Below are 13,530 nucleotides of genomic sequence, written 5' to 3' on the forward strand. Positions count from 1 at the left end.
TGGTTGGCGCCAATGTCGCCGACGGGGTAGGTAGGAGCTAAATAAATAATCAATAGGTTTTTAATAATTTGTAAACCACTGTATTCGGCGGATGGGGTGGGGCATCTTTTGAGGTCATCACTGTTCCCTGTGTGGTGTGTTCCATGGTATGATTCCCACATGTACCCCACCCAGGTCCCTCGGCTTGACATTCACTATTGATAAATTACAAACATTCCACATTATTACCCCTCATATGTTCTGTGCTTCTCCAACAATCATGACTGATTTGTCACACGGCAATTGATTTGTCCACGGCAAACTGCATTACTCTATAGCCAAGGGATTAACGATTGATTGAAACAATGGTCACTGCATGTCTAAAGAAATTGGAAACTTTGTGATTGTAAGACTGTGAACAAAGATATTGCAATGAAGGCGGTTCATTGTAGGAATTGCACTTCTCATGCAGTACTTGTGCCCGTAGTATTCTAAATGTGTTGGTGGTTAACGTACACAGCAACAGTCCGGCTACATAACGGCTGCCTGGGAATAATGGATTCGAAACCATACAGACAGGCCATTGAATGATATTGTCTACGAGTGTCGACTACACGATAAATTTGGTCGCCTCGTATCAGAATAATTTATTTCTTCTTTCAAACAACATGGTGGCATATATGTATCAATACGATACATAAGAAGACATAAAAAAGATAGTGAATCAATAAATCAATAAATTTCTATGTAATATACATGCACACAAATAGTTCATGAATGTATTCTATATAACTTCTTTCAGTTGCATTTTAGAAGTCGGTGTGATGAGGATAAGGACTTTTATGGACATACAAGTTCTTTCTTGGAGTAATGCGACTTTTCGGTAGAGATTCTAAAACTGTTAGAGAACCCTTTAACATGTAGGCTAATCCAAGACAAGCCAAACCCTTAAAGGGGCACTAATGCGGAGCAATTTCCGTGGACTGGTGTAAACTTTTGTTATTGTTTTTCTCCCGTGAGTACCCGGATGATATCCCAGAATTCGTGACTGGTTCGTGACCTCTGCTGCGCAGTCCGTAGGCGCAACTGATAGTTTAATTATAGACAGATCAACTGAGGTGAAGTCATTTTTTACTTCATTACAAAGGTATTATGAAAACAAATGAAACACTTTGAAGGTTAATCATCTGCCAGTGGTAGAAATGGTAAAAAACTATTAGGACGGAAAATAACGAAGCCAATGTACGTCTCTATATTTTGCCTCATAACCCTAATTAGTTTATTGTCATATTTGTATGATTCTGAAAATTAACAAAAGAACACACGATCTGCTTATACTCATAGTAAATTTCTAACATAACAGCAACATTTATACATTGTATAGATTGCCAATGTGGATCCTATTTCACACACATACGGGATCTAGTGTCTGTTTTTTGTCATACAGATTCTGCTGAATGCTACAATAAATAAATCAAAACAAAATGCAAATAATGAATGTAAAACAAACTAATTTTATAGCAACAATGTCAGGCTACTACCTTGTTCAGGAGTGTATCCATCAATATCCACGTAAAAGAAATCGTATTCCATTCATCTGCAGCTGGTAAACAATCCTGCTCTGTGTCGCGTGTCTTACAACTGTCTCATTTGCGAAAAAGTAACACATCGTTTCACGTCTTTCGTTGGTGAAAACCAGATAAACCTCTCATTGGTCTCCCAGATAGCACACCTGGCAACTAATTGTATGATGTCCACTATTCTAAGTAATTTAGTTAACCAATAATGAGTAATCAATCAATCAACGCAAGGGTGGTTAATTCTTTGAAGGGAGGATGTTGTTTTTGCACTCACACTTTACGACAGGGTGTTGTCATCTACACACTCTGCCTTTTGACAAATCCGCTAGAAGATAAAAGTAATTAATCAATCAGTGTGTTATCGGTTAATCCTTTGATCGATGTTTGCTTTTGTAACTCAGCTGATAAAACCTCTTGCATCACATACATGCACATATTACATAACATACAATACATTTGCCATTACAGACCTTATGTTGAGTATTTACTCCAGACAGGAGAAATGCCAAATGGGAACCTTTGTTGAGTAACCGAAGTGGTGTTACTACTAATTATACCTGTTAAAAAATCATTAATTGACCATCCAGGGAATGATGACAAATAACACGTGTATTTACACCATCATGCGCGAGTTACAGCAAGGAAGATGTAATCTCTGTGTCGCATGCAGCCTGAAAACACTTATGGGCCGAAACTGTTTTGAGGATACATACCAACGGAATTTCGTTACATAAGGAATACACACAGGCATTTGCTGTGTACTTGGGTAAATAGGTGAAATAAGGGTTTTTTTACGTAAGAAAATTTTCAGATTTCTCTACCAAAGGCAAAGTCATCGTTTTTTGTTTACGAATTCAAATAAATCAACTGTGTGTTTTTATTATCATAAATAAGAAACCATTGTAGCTACCATAGCTACCAAAATTTACGTATGATATTTGCTATCACAGCTCTACCAACACTCAAAACTACCTAAATATAAAGCTTTGCAATCTTCCGTACTGAAACAAATGGCTTGCTACGTGTCTGTAGACATCATATTTTGATGTAACATGATTAAATATCGAGGTTAAAAACACTGAAATAGGATCAAATTGGATCAGTAACTATACCATCCAAGCATCCTAAAAGTACTACACTGCTGGGATATTTGGTTACGATCGGACAAGGAATACCATGGATATTTTTAAACAAATGGCATATGATGGGCATCCGGCCTCCTGACAGTTTAGGTGAAAAAATATGGACAGGAGCCCAGTTCCTTTGTCCGTCACGGTCGAAGGAGCGGGTGCTGACCAAATTGCGGTTTGGTTTCGTAATTAGACCGTTGGCGAGAAACATTATTCGCTCCGCATCAGTGCCCCTTTAATTAACTTAGACTCCCCCAGCGTGTCAATGCGGACTGATCACCTCGGAATCACTCAAGCATGTGTCGACGGATCGGCACAGCTGACTGTTCAAAATTCCACGGATTAGGTCGTACCCCCTATTTTCAGGAGCTAAATTCTTGAGCAGATGGAATCAGTCAATAAGGGCACTTTTTCAAATTTTGTTTTAATGACTGGGAGACAGACTACAACACCAAGTGCGTTTCACCACACGTGGTGTATTGGGATGTGTCGACAGGGCTGTTAGATCAGTTTCCACTGGCATGGTCAGAGTGCATCGTTGTGAAGATCTGTCATCAACACTATGTACCTCTATACAGAAACACATCTCCTGTACAAACATCTTTACAACCCGTGCTTCTTCGTGATGTCTACCTTGAAAAATATCAACTTAATACAAATTGTGGTGCAACATATATTGATGAATCGAGTCCAATGGATCGATATTATCCTGATTACATTATGTATGATTTAACACACGGCCAGAACAAGCGAAGAATTACAAACTCTGAGTGAAGAAATGCGGTGATGAAACATTGATCTAAGATGCTTCGGCGAAAGATCAAAGTCCCGATTGAACATGAATAATCATTAGTGGGCGGAGCTTATGTGTTACGTCACATATGGGCAACAATGGTTTCCGTTGAACTAAGGATAGAATACATGTCTCAATGACAGGCTTCTTTGCGTTATGCAATGTCTCAACCACAAGATGCATACGAGATATGTGTAAGTATTTAGTATATGTGCCGTTTATTCAATATAATGTGCTTTTGAATTTTTAGACGCAGCTTCCTACAGGTAGCATTGGCGGAGCTGAAGCGATTTCGAAAGCCATCTCGAGAACATCCACTGGCTGACATTAGACTATGCCATGTCTCAGTCTTAACTTTTCAATGCAATCCTTCAATACACAGTAAAATATATTGTCAGCCGACGTAATACTTATGCGATGCATATTGCCACGCCTAATTAGGCTATTTCTGCGCATGTCAAAAGTGGGTCAACTCTGATAGTGCACAGAAGTAAGACAGGTTACCCAGGCCGAAGCAATGCTAATCACGCTATCAGCTGGTTCACATTTTGAAAAAAAAGAAATATATATGTCCCCAGTTTTTCCTAGAATGACAACTCATTTTTCTGCATTTTTGGTCTTGTATCTGAAGTAGACAGATAAATTCTTTTAAAGTGTAAATTTAATAGTTTCTGGTATGAAGCCAATATAAATATAAAGCATAAAAAAATAACCACTAGGCAAAACCTTCACCAGCTAATATGTCTGCAGCAGGCCAGTTCTCTCTAGAATACCATTTTGTAAAGGTTGCTGTTAAAGACAGTACACCTATTGACTCTTAGAAGTCAATTATATTCCTTTCTTAACCGGAAATCACTCAAATATCAACAATTTGGTAGTATTTATGGAATTATTTTTAACCCATCTTGACAATCTCTGTGATCAGTGATCACTTGGAGCCTGTACAGCCTTCTGAAGACCAAATATTTCATTCACTCTCTCTCCAATTTCAGTCACCAATATCCGCACTCTTGGCGCTTCATGGCGAACAGTCAGTGGGCAGATGACAGGTTGTGGCAGCTGCTCAGGGGAGCTCCATCCAGCCCCAGGCACCCCAAGAGACTGGTAGGAAATGAAAAGCATCTTCATTTTGCCCTACCTTTCCAGAAAAGGACCAGTCGGAACTTAAGAACCTGTTAGAGATTAAGACCTGTTGAAGTCTTGCCCCCTACCTAGCCCCTCATGGTTGATTGTGGCTGGTGCAGACCATTCCCCTGATCACTTGGAGCCTATGCAGCCTTCTGTAGACCAAATATTTCATTCACTCTCTCTCCCATTTCAGTCACCACTTTCTGCACTCTCGGCGCTTTAGGACCCTCTCTGCACCCTGTTGGTTGCTTTGTCTTGTGCAGGGACCCCACTGCATCCCTCTTACCATGTACAATCTCCCTCTTGACTCAACATTTCATTCATTTTCTCACTCATCCCAGACCACTTTGGCCACTTCCTTGGCATGTCAGGCAGACAGTCAGAGTGTACCTTGAACCTACAGCCAGCAGCCCCAGGAGAGCTTCATCCAGCCCTAAGCAACTCTGGGACTGGTAGGAAATGAAACGCATCTTCTTTTTGCTCGGCCTATTCTTGAAATGCATTGTGTATAGCCTTCAATGCTGACTGAGTCATCTGACAGCTTTGATTTGATGATTTTGTATAAGAATTTTGTGTTCTTGAAATTTTGTATCCATGCAGTAATTAAAACTAATTTCTAATATTTAGTTGCTTCTTTTCTAGTCTGATGACTTCTGCAGAATGTGTGCAACAAGTTTTAAAGTATGCTGAGTCAAAAAAGAAATAATTTCTTTAGGGCACTATAAAAGAACAAGAGATGGTAAGATGGTTAAATTGTTATTATTTCATCGCTGAGAACTGAGTGATGTACTCGATACACTGACAGTGCCACAATCAGTTCCATTAGGCTACACCTCCTTTCCAAAACATGGGTATACAGAATGGCAAGTCACAATATGGACGTTGAGAATGGAGACTGGCTGCCCGCAAATGATTTCAAATGGTCCAATAGGACAGTCGACCTCTTAACATCTCAGCCCTGGTTTGTGTAGCCAGCAGAAATCTGTCTCGTAGGTGACATAGGATGATTTGACGGTCTTCTGCTTGTGTCGTCACACATGGACAACCCGACCTTTTGCAATCAGAAGTGGTGCCAGTTTTTTTTGTAGAAGACCTCACAAGTCATACACAGTACGATATCTGCATCCCATTGCTCTTGCGACGTCAATAACTGATCTTCCCGCTTTTCACATGCCAACGGCACATTCACGTTGCACATTTGACAGTCGTACCATTTAAAGTATCGTTAGAACTGTGGTTTAAAGGTGTTGTCTATCCCCCCGGCATGAATGCGGGGGGATATAGTTGACGCCTCGTCTGTCCGTCCGTCCGTAATCATTTTGTTTCCGGAGCATAACTCAGAAACCATTCAATATTTTTAGACAAAACTTGATAGATATAGTATCAGCCTATGGTTGTGCCTTTTGCTATTTACAGATTTTTGGCATTTATATTTCTTTTTTGTTTTTCCATGGAACATTTTGGTGTTAGTCTTATGGTGGGGTGGGCAGAACTCAAAAACCATGCAATATTTTTTCTGCAAAACTTTGTAGATATATCAGTCAGAACCTAAAGTGGTGCCTTTTGCTATGTACAGGATCTTGTGATGTATTATTTTCTCGGTTTCCATAGAAACGTTTCAGACTTGGTCTCAAAATGGAGGGATGGGATTCGTTTCCAGAGCAGAACTCAAAAACCATGCAATATTTTTCTGCAAAACTTGGTAGATATATCAGTCAGAACCTATAGTGGTGCCTTTGGCTATGTATAGGATCTTGTGATTTATTATTTTTTTCGGTTTCCATTTTGGACCTAGCGTGAAAAGTGAGAGGTGTGTTTCATTTCCAGAGCAGAAGTCAAAAACTTCTCAATATCTGTTAGCAAAACTTTCTAGATATGTGTGGCAGACCCCAAGGTGGTGCTTTTTGGTTTTTAAAGGTTTTTGTGATGTATTATTTTCTTGGTTTCCATGTATTATTTTCTTGGTCTGAAAGTGGAAGGGTGGGCTTTGTTCCCAGAGCACAAACCATTTCATATCTTTCAACAGATCTTGGCAGATATATGAGACAGGTCTTGAAATTGTGACTTTGCTGGTTACAGATCTATGGAAACAATTCAAACTTAGTCTAAAAAAACAATGAGTAACTTTCAGATTATTTGTCCTTTCAAACATGTGGGGGCTGGGGGGATATGTCGTCTTCTGATGACTTTTGTTTCAGTTCTTGAGGCCAGTGCAAACATGTGCAAATGAAGAAAACTTCGATGCAAAGGTCACATGAATGATTGCACATGCAAAACCTGATGTGGCACTAGCGTCATTTGCTCGACGAATTGATGGGTTTGAGTGGGTTTTGCTAACGGTTTTCTAGAGTTGAAAGTTTGGGATCCCATTTCAGATATACAGATGTATCATCAGAGAAACATTATTCATTATTATCCCTCCGCCATATAATGGAATAGGAGAATACAGTGTTTTGTTTAAATGGGCTGTTCTGTCTGGGCTCAATTTCTTCAGGGTGACTTGTGATAGCTTTCATAAAAGATCAGATGAAAGACACTGAACTTTACTGACATTTCTTTTGGTCCACAATCTGCACATTGTATTGACTCCACCCATCCATGATTTGACCCCAAGCTCAAGGTTGTTTAGTGTGTTTCAGATTGAAACTTCCGGTGACCATTGTTGACAGTGGATATGGCAAAATTGAGATGGTTATTCCATGCCGATATGGCTGTCAAATAGTTATTGCTACCTAACAGTTATCGCCTATACTTCAGTATCAGTGTGCACAGTTCGGGGCATTGAATTAACAATTTCTGTTTTGTTTGCAATGTTTTTTCACAACACTAAAGGACAGCTTAAGAATCTTATGGGATGTAACATAAGTGGAAAATTAAAGAAAAAGTTATGAACTGCATAAATGTTTTCACCTTAGTCGGGGCAACATCACACAATCAATATAATAACAATCTATATCATACAAAATAGTTCATGTTAACAAAAGTGAGTAATTGCTCCATTCCCTATCAGTCTACCACAAAAGTCAATCAACTAGTCACTCAATCAAATATCAGAGGTTACTGTATCATGATACAAACATACATTAATTCACAAATGAGACAAGGAATTCTGAAATGGCGATAGAGTAAATTGTGAGGAAACACCATTTGTACTGCCATGATTCTCTTCTGCCATCTTATATAAAAACATTATCAGCAGCAGTGAACTGACAGGCCATATTGGTGAATAGCTCAGTAAGTACCATAACTAATTCTGATTGCATGGAATATTTTTGTAAATACTGCTAAAATATGGTGATAACTTTTCAGCAACACGTTAACAGCCTGTTAAAAGAGGTTATTTTTCAGAGGTTATGTTGCTGTGGAAGTTAATGGGAAAACACTTCAGTTTAAAGCAGCCTATAAAGGCAAGTACACACTTTAATAATTCATACTTTTATGCTTTCCTGTTGATATTTTACCATGGATACCAGTTGGCAAATAGTGACAGATTTCATAGTACCAGGTGTGATGCTATGGCTATTTTAAATGGAATGGATTGTTTAGTGGCCCAGATTTGAACAGAGCTTTGTTTTGTGGTCTATCAGTGACAAGAGCCCACATCGAGTCATTGTTACCTGGTTTCTAAATTTATAGAACCGATAAATTTGACAACAAATTAGGATAAAGTCACCTCTGCCACTATTTGGGTGTCTGAGTTAATCTTGTCAGTGTGAAGTCACAAGATGTGAGTATTGTGAGTATGAAATGTGTTCACTGTTGTTGGCAAAACACGTCACAAACCCTTTTAATTGAAGTAAACAATGTTGCATATGATTCATTCTTTCTGTTTGACCCTTTTTGCACATGAATAGACATAGTTTTCTTGTAAAAAAGCACTTTTTTCATTAATGGCTTTCAAAAATTTTTTATTTAACATTTAACATGATATTGAAACCATTTTGTAGAAAGACTTGTTATGACTGGGGAGGTGTATCTTTGCACAATCAGCATAATCAGAAGCCTTCACATCCAAGTTAGTCTGATGCTGGCAGCATGTAATCAAGCACCCTCCTTTTGCACTGATATCCTCTACCACCTTGCTGTCACAACTGGACATGTAGGTACATACCATGTTTAGTAAGTCTTCTGGTCCAGGCTGTGTCTCATTATCAAATTTAATGACTCACTTACCCTTATTCATTAGATTTGTATTTCTGATGGGGTTTTTTCGCTTTGAGAAGAGTAACCAATAAACTCCTTAAGTTATCAGGATTAAATTTTCATCATTTTTTTAAAAACTGACTAATGTATGAAATATCGGGTTGTTGAAGCAATTTTAAATCTCAATCACATGAGGTCATGAGTATCAAAATCATATTCCTTTAATATAGTAGACTCTGTTGTGTCAGTAGAGGAAGGCAAACAACTGACCATTAATGAACAGGAAGTTGTGTAGTTACTAGTTTTTAGGTTTAAACATTATTCGATATTCGAAATATGCCTTTGCTTGGAACTATCACATGCCCCCCTTCTTTTGTGACAAATGAGTGAAATCCCATGGTATCTGTATGATTATAAAAGATTCTTCATTAATGCAGAAATACATTTTGCAAAGCATTTTTGAAATAGTGTTACCTGAGGGTTATAATAGACCTAATCTCTAACAGCTATTTCAATGCAAAAAATCTCCTCTTTATGGATGTGTTGGACAGGAGAAAGTATTGAAGTTTCATCCAGTTCCCTTTTATAGTCGACATCTCATCTGTCTGTCCGTCTGGTTGTCAGTAATGATTTTCTTCCCAGAGCATAACTCAAAAACTGTTCAATATTATTCAGTAAAAGTGGTAGATATACCAAACAGACATTGAGGTGGTGCCTTAAGCTATTTACAGATTTTTGTCATTTTTTTTTTCCTGGAAACAATTCAGACTTTGTCTCAAAAGAGAAGGATGGAGTTCGTTTCCGGAGTATAACTCAAAAACCGTTCCATAATTTTAGACCAAAATTGATAGATACAGTAATCTCAACCTATGGTTGAGCCTTTTGCTATTGACAGATTTTTGGCATTTGTTTTGTGTTTCTATGAAACGTTTTGGTCGTAGTCAAATGGTGCAGTGGGTTCGTTTCTGGAGCAGAACTCAAAAACCGTTGAGTATTTTTCTGCAAAACTTGGTAGATATAACAGTCAGAACCTAAAGTGGTGCCTTTGGCTATTTACAGGTTTGTGTGATTTATCATTTTCTTGATTCCTAGGGAAACAATTCGGACTTCGTCTCAAAATGGAGGATCTTGAAGTGGTGCCTATCTGTTTACAGATATATGGCATTTATATTTTTCTTGAATTCCATGGAAACAATTCAAACTTAGTCTAAAAAGACATTAAGTAACTGTCAGATGATTTGTCCTTTCAAATATGTGGGGGCCGGGGGGATATGTCATCTTCAGATGACTCTTGTGATTTATTATCTTCTCGGTTTCCCTGGAAACGTTTCAGACAAAAAGTTTCTCAAAAGTTATAGGTGTGTTTCGTTTCCGGAGCAGAACTCAAAAAACTTCTAAATATCTGTCAGTAAAACTTGGTAGATATGTGTGGCAGACCCCAAAGTGGTGCCTTTTGGTATTTACAGGTTTTTGTGACTTCTTTTCTTGGTTTCCATGGACTTGGTCTCAAAATAGAGGGATGGGCTTTGTTCCTTGAGCACAACTCGAAAACCATTCCATATCTTTCAACAGATCTTGGCAGATATATGATACAGATCTCGAAATGGTGACTTTGCTGATTACAGATATATGGCATTTATATTTTTCATGATTTCCATGTAAATGATTTGGAATTAGTCAAGCTGGACTTTAACCTTAATTGTAAACCAAAAGTTAATGTGTTCTGTAATCTGATTGGTTGAAAAACATGATTTAATGGTATTAGATTCCCGGAAACTGAAAGACTATTCACCGCGTATTGACACGTTAACAATTGTTTTGTTGTGTCATCAACAGAGGTGACGTCATTCAAATCATATTGTGACGTAAAGTTAGAATGACGTCACAAATGAGCAACTCCAGATGCTACCATGGGAACCAGCTGAAACGGCCAGCTGATGACACTTCACTGCTGTATCCGTATTCGATGTAAACGAGTGCAGACAGTAAAACCCTTTGGTTTACTTTTGTGTTTACAATGTCGATAAACATCATGTGTTGGCCAATTTCCGGGTGTTATTGAGTACTTGAAGCACGGGAATGCATTTGGAACCGACGGCGTCAGCCAACACATGATGTTTATCTCCTAAGTGAGAAATATGACATGACATGACATGACATGACATGACATGACATGACATGACATGACATGACATGATATATGATATGATATGATATGATATGATATGATATGATATGATATGATATATGATATATGATATGATATGATATGATATATGATATATGATATGATATGATATGATATGATATGATATGATATATGACATGACATGACATGACATGACATGACATGACATAGGATATTTATATAGCACACATATCCACGCACTAGTACATGCTCAAGGCACTGGTATTGTTTCCCTTGATCACTGAATGTCAATCTGAACAGCACATTATATTATCAATCTGAACTCCCTTGGGAGTATGCAACTCATGCTGCTACTAGGTGCACCACGTTTCATTGTGACTCTCCCATCCTTACGAGGTACCCATTCACAGCTGGGTGGACTGGGACACATAGTCTCAGTACTTAGTTCAAGTTCACCTACGTGTTGCTGTACTGGAACTTGCCAGTATTCATGTGGCCACTATCTGGTCATATGCCAACGGATTTGTGGGTTGTGCACTGTACATTAGAGGTCTGCAACACTGAAATAGTCCGCACACAAAGTTGACTTCAAGGTTTTTTTCACCCGATCACAGTTGGGCTCAATCCTGACACCTCAACCTCGCTGGGTCACTAGCCTGGTACCTTAGCCAGCTCACCTACCATACCCCCTGGAAACATTCTTTTAAATATTTGGGGGCCAGGGGAATATGTCAGCTTCTGATGACCCTTATTTCATTGTAGTTGTGACATGATGCTGATTACCACTTTTCCAAGATATTATACATCATTAATTTGGAAGAACAAGTGTACAGGTTAGATGTAAAGTATTTTTATATTCCTCTTTTTTGGAAGCAATGATATTTGAATCCAGCAATCTAGCAGGACAAATAGGCTTTTTCTGTAGGCTGGTACATTTGATCACAGACACATTTTGATCAGTGTCCAACACTGTAAGTAGTGCAGCAGCATCAACATGCACATGCTATGTAAGTTAAGGCTTGCTAAAAGTATTTTGAGTGCTGAAGTCAACAGTAATCATCATGCTCATGTATTTTTGTACTAAGGTTTGGAATGTACAAATCATGTTTAATTTGGAACACATTTTTCAGCCAGGACTATCATGGACATATGATTAATAGTCATTCTTCTTTAGTCAACACATTATATAGGTTGAGATAGAAAAATGTTATCACTAAATATACTGCCAGTGCCCTGTTGCCATTACCTGTGCATTGTAAGGAAGTCTGTCTTCTTCATGCACTAGGCTGTTGTGTTTGGGAGTTTGAATCAAATTTGGTGCTGGTGTGTTTCAACACCCTTGTTTTTTGCTGTTTTTGACAATGTTTCTTTTCACTCAAACTCAACGAATATTGAATTTTATTTAAAGTGCCCGTTAAGCACACAAAAACTTACATTTATTTAAGAGTATAAATGACTTCACCATGATTCAGTTTATATATATGACTATCAAATTTTGTGATGTTCCCACTTTCTATTTTTTTGTTGTTGTAGTATATAATGAACAATATACAATTAAGGAGGAGTCCATTATGGACAGTTTTTGAGTAGTATGTCCTTGTACCTAAAATGTATTTTTTCACATCCATAGCTAAGCCAGACATGGTACATGAACATGTCAATAAATATGGATTAGTGTCTGCGGCTTTTGCACGGAATATGTTTGTCTACTCTTGTTCATTTTCAGTAAATTCTATAACATTATTAACATTAATCACATAATGTGAGATAAAAAAAAGAATGGTAAACATGACATTATTTATTACTATACCTCTCCATATAGCTTAGATATTGTTGAGTGTGGCATTTAATAACAACAACAAAAAATAAACAAAAACATGTGAAGTACAATGGAGCCTAATGATTGATATTGACACATTTCAGGCACAACCTTCAAGAAAGAAAAGTAAGGAAGTCGCAGTGGCTGATCCATCTAGACAGCTGACTTTGTGTGCTGGTAGGGTGCAGGTACAAGTCCCAGATGGGACTCAACCAAAAAAGTACTAGAATTTGTACTTTACTTAGAAAGTGTAATCCCAAATATGACATACATTACATTTGATCGCTTCCTAAATGGCAGTGTAATGACAATCAGTTATGCCTTGATATGGGAACAATAAGTCAAACTCAACATTCCCTGTCTCAGGGAAAGGTAGTTGACAAATATCAAATAAAATATGCGTGATCTGATATGAGATATCAAATGTGATTTTTTAAGGTCATATGTAAAGTTTTAGTCACAGATGCAGAAGCATCTTCCTGATGCCTGATATAAAGGAAATTATTGTTGATATAATTATTACTGAGACAGATACACAGAAAAGATTTATTTGACTTTCAAGTTTCCACTGGTGAGGCATTATATGCTCAGCTTTCTGTGAACCCTTAGTACCAATACTGTATGCCATAGTAACAATCAGACAATTTCCTTGGCTCTGTAGTGGCATGGCTAATGACATATTTGTCATTTTTCCATTCAGTGAATAAATGTATTTGACAGTTCAAAGGTTTCTGACACGTTAGATTTTAGCCGTAATTGTCCAATAAGACATTTTTATGTTTGATGTTTAATTCCATTATATTTTTCTA

General features: G+C 37.8%; 1 long non-coding RNA gene across 1 annotated transcript; it reads left to right on the plus strand.

Annotated features, from left to right (window-relative positions):
- Window positions 1-3,586: 3,586 nt before the first annotated feature.
- Window positions 3,587-6,192, plus strand: LOC137270064 (uncharacterized). The gene is made up of 3 exons (XR_010955089.1): window positions 3,587-3,676; window positions 4,475-4,586; window positions 4,952-6,192. It is a non-coding gene; the product is annotated as an uncharacterized lncRNA (long non-coding RNA).
- Window positions 6,193-13,530: the final 7,338 nt, after the last annotated feature.

This window comes from Haliotis asinina, unplaced genomic scaffold (genome assembly GCF_037392515.1).
Source record: "Haliotis asinina isolate JCU_RB_2024 unplaced genomic scaffold, JCU_Hal_asi_v2 scaffold_32, whole genome shotgun sequence".
NCBI classification, from domain to species: domain Eukaryota; kingdom Metazoa; phylum Mollusca; class Gastropoda; order Lepetellida; family Haliotidae; genus Haliotis; species Haliotis asinina.